The sequence below is a fragment of the Chrysemys picta genome, chromosome 8 (genome assembly GCF_011386835.1).
Source record: "Chrysemys picta bellii isolate R12L10 chromosome 8, ASM1138683v2, whole genome shotgun sequence".
Classification (NCBI taxonomy): Eukaryota; Metazoa; Chordata; order Testudines; family Emydidae; genus Chrysemys; species Chrysemys picta.
In genome coordinates, this window is record NC_088798.1 from 73,495,214 (window position 1) to 73,498,515 (window position 3,302).

At 57.1% G+C, this 3,302-nt stretch overlaps 1 non-coding gene across 1 annotated transcript; it reads left to right on the forward strand.

The window, feature by feature from the left end:
* The first annotated feature begins 379 nt into the window (after positions 1–379).
* On the forward strand, positions 380–462 carry TRNAL-CAG (transfer RNA leucine (anticodon CAG)). Its single transcript has one exon. It is a non-coding gene; the product is annotated as a tRNA-Leu (tRNA).
* The last annotated feature ends 2,840 nt before the right edge of the window (positions 463–3,302 follow it).

Sequence of the window (3,302 nt, forward strand, 5' to 3'; positions counted from 1 at the left end):
CTCTTCCCAAATGCCAGTGTGCCTGTCTCCTGCTGGGTGTTGGGGTGAGGCCTGGCTGTCTTTTGTGCTACAAGTGAGGGCAACGGCAGTAGGTTAAACAAACTGGTACAGCTTTGCCTGGAGTCACAGGGCTGCAAGGACACTGTAAGCTCGGGGGAGCTGGCAGTCAGTTTAACTGCGATGGCTCAAAATAGCCACAGGGTGGCAGCTTACTACAAAACATTGAAACAAACCTTGGACCCATTGCATGCGGCAGGACGAAGGAGAGGAAATAGCAGGGCATGCAGCTGGGTAAAAGCAAAGCAATACAAGTACCTGGAAAGAGTAGGCCTGGCAAGTAAGCAAAGCTCCTCTCAGGAGGGTTTTTTTCCCCATAACTGTCAGGATGGCCGAGCGGTCTAAGGCGCTGCGTTCAGGTCGCAGTCTCCTCTGGAGGCGTGGGTTCGAATCCCACTTCTGACAAATGCACTTTTTATTAAACCCACTCCTAAAAGCAGCTGAGAAAGTGGTAAATATCTCGCATAAGCTGCTGTGCCTGTGATATTATATAGGGTGCAGTCTTTTTCTGTATTCCACAGCCAGGTATTCCAGAGACGGGCAGCATCCCTCGCCTAATGGCAGGCTAGGAAAGCTCAACTGCACAGAGGAGAGTGAGGACGAGCCAGCCTTTGACCCCTCCCCCCAGCACAGCCACTGCTCACATTGCCTACATCAATTAGTGATGTTAAAGAGCAATTCACGCTCCCCAAGCCTCAGGAAAGGCAAATGCTGAGGCCTGAAGCTGTGTGACTATCATCATGGCTTGAAGCTAGGAAGCAGAGCCCCTCTGGCCAGTACAATGCTGCCAGGGTACCTGGAACAAATCCAAGGAAACCCTGGGAGTGCTGGCTCAGATGAGCTATTCTGCTCTGTGTGGCCACTAGGAGGCACTGGGCTGGGGAGAGAGGCTGGGTCTGATTCTAACCTTCTGAGTGAAGGCCATTCTAACCAGCAAGCTGTGCCTCCATCTCCTGGGATCCTGCCCCCAATTCTGAGCTTCATGGTCTGCCCCCACCTTGCTCTGCTGCCTCTGCCCCACAGAAGCAGCAGGAAAGGGGCACAGGGTACTTGGCACCAGGCAAAACACTTCCATGGACAGAAATAAGAAGTAATTATACACTAATGAGGATGGCCATAGAAAGCTAAGGCAGGTGGGGAGCTGGGGGCCCTATGGGGTGTCATGTTCAATGTGCATGAGGGGAGGCAGGGAGAAGAGGCAAAAAGGGATCTCTGTTTTTTCTGTTCCTTAGAACCTTAAGGGCAAAATCCCTACTGGTGCCAGGTTGAGAGAGAGATGGGGACGCAGGACCCCTGCTTGATAGCAGCTTAAACCCAAAGCACGGTGTTAAGAACCCAGTGGGCTGGACACACCCCTCCATCCATGGGACAGAGGGGAGGGGAGCGGAGTATTCCACAGCCCTGGCCTTGTTCAAGGGTGGTGGCAGGGAGGGGCCGAGCAGGAAAGGAGGAGCAACAACTCCCCTCACCCACCCACCCCCGTTAGTTCCATCAGAAGCTCCAGGCAGCAGGAACCTGGAGCCAACACCATTCTGGGGCACTGGGGGGGGGGCCTTCTTCATTCAGGCTCCTCCCTGAATCTCTGCCCCAGCAGGCCTCCCCTCTCATGCAGTGCAGACAACTGGAACAGGGGAGCTGATGCTCACAAGGCTGGCAAGGTGGGGGTAAGCCAAAGGAATTACAATGGGTGGGGGGTTGTTTTTTATATATCTCAGGCACAATGGTGGGCAAGGGCCTAGTGCTCAGAGATGGGAGCTTCAGCTCAGGTGCAATGGCTTCTGCTCGCTGCCCCTTGTGCTCCTCCAGCTCCTGGCCATGGCTGGGAACCCACCCCTCATTCCCTAGCAAAGTGTTGTTGGCAGTAGGGCTAAGGTCCTGGGGAGCTGAAGGGGGGCTCAGCCTTCGTAAAACTGTATGGCTGGAGGGACATGGTTTGGACACTGCCATTTGAAAGCATTGGCCTTAAGCTCTGCCTCAGTTTCCCTCACTACAGCCTGAGGCTCACACTTTTTACAAGGTGTTACCAACCAGAGATGGCCCTGCCCCTTGTTCCTGTGAGTGTTTTCCAACCATGGTAGGCCATATGACAGGGGTGGACAAACTTTTTGGCCCGAGGGCCACATCTGGGTGGAGAAATTGCATGCATGGCCATGAATGTAGGGGTGGGGCAGGGGTGCAGGAGGAATTGCGGGGTGTGTGGGGGGGTGCAGTGTGTAGGGAAGTGGCTCAGGGCAAGAGGTTGGGGCAGAGAAGGGGTACAGGGTGTATGATGGGGCTTAAGGAAGGGGGTTGGGGTGCAGGAAGAGGTGTGGAGTGCAGGAGGGGGCTCAGGGCAGGGGGTTGGGGTGCGAGGTGAAGGAGGGATTCAGGGTGCGGGCTCCAGCCTGGCACCGCTTACCTGGAGTGGCTCCGGGGTCGCAGCAGCACGCACTGGGGCCAAGGCAGGCTCCCTGCCTGCCCTGGCCCCACGCCACTCCCAGAAGCAGCCAGCACCACATCCCTGCACCTCCTGGGGAAGGGGGTGGCAGAGGGCTCCGTGCGCTGCCCTCGCCCATAGGTACCTCCCCCCGCAGCTCCCATTGGCCGGAGCTGCAGGGGGAGGAACCCACAGGCGAGGGCAGCGCACAGAGCCCTCTGCTCCCCCTCCCCCAGGGGCCTTAGGGACATGGTGCTAGCCGCTTCCAGGAGCGGCGTGGGGCCTGCAGCGCCATGCAGGTGGCAATCTAACAGGCCGGATCCGGCCCGCGGGCCGTAGTTTGCCCCCTCCTGCCATAGGACATTGCGGACCATGCCACTTCCCTGCCTGGTGCTGTCCACATGAGGACCACTGGCCTTCACCTTGCACAGCTGCCAAGCCAGCACGCTGCACCAGCACTAACCCTACCAAAGCAGGGGTTCCCAAACAGCATCTACCCCAGGCTGAGGGACCAGGCCCTTGCAGAGCAGTTTGGAAACTGCAGCATGAGAGACGAAGCCATAGAGGCCCTAGAACCCACCTGTCCCTTCCACCTAGAACAGAGCAGAGGCAGGAGTTCACAGCACACAACCCCCACAGTGCCCTAAAGGCAGCCAAATGTGTTTTATTATGAAAGTCTGGAATGAAACACTGTATGAATGTCCTGAGCAGGAACAAATACGGGGGACCAGTCTGCCCGCAGGCTCCATCCTCACCCCTGCCCAGCAGAGAGGGTGGAGGATGGTGCCATGTACTCACTGCAGAGAGACAAGCACATGGAAGGCAGGAG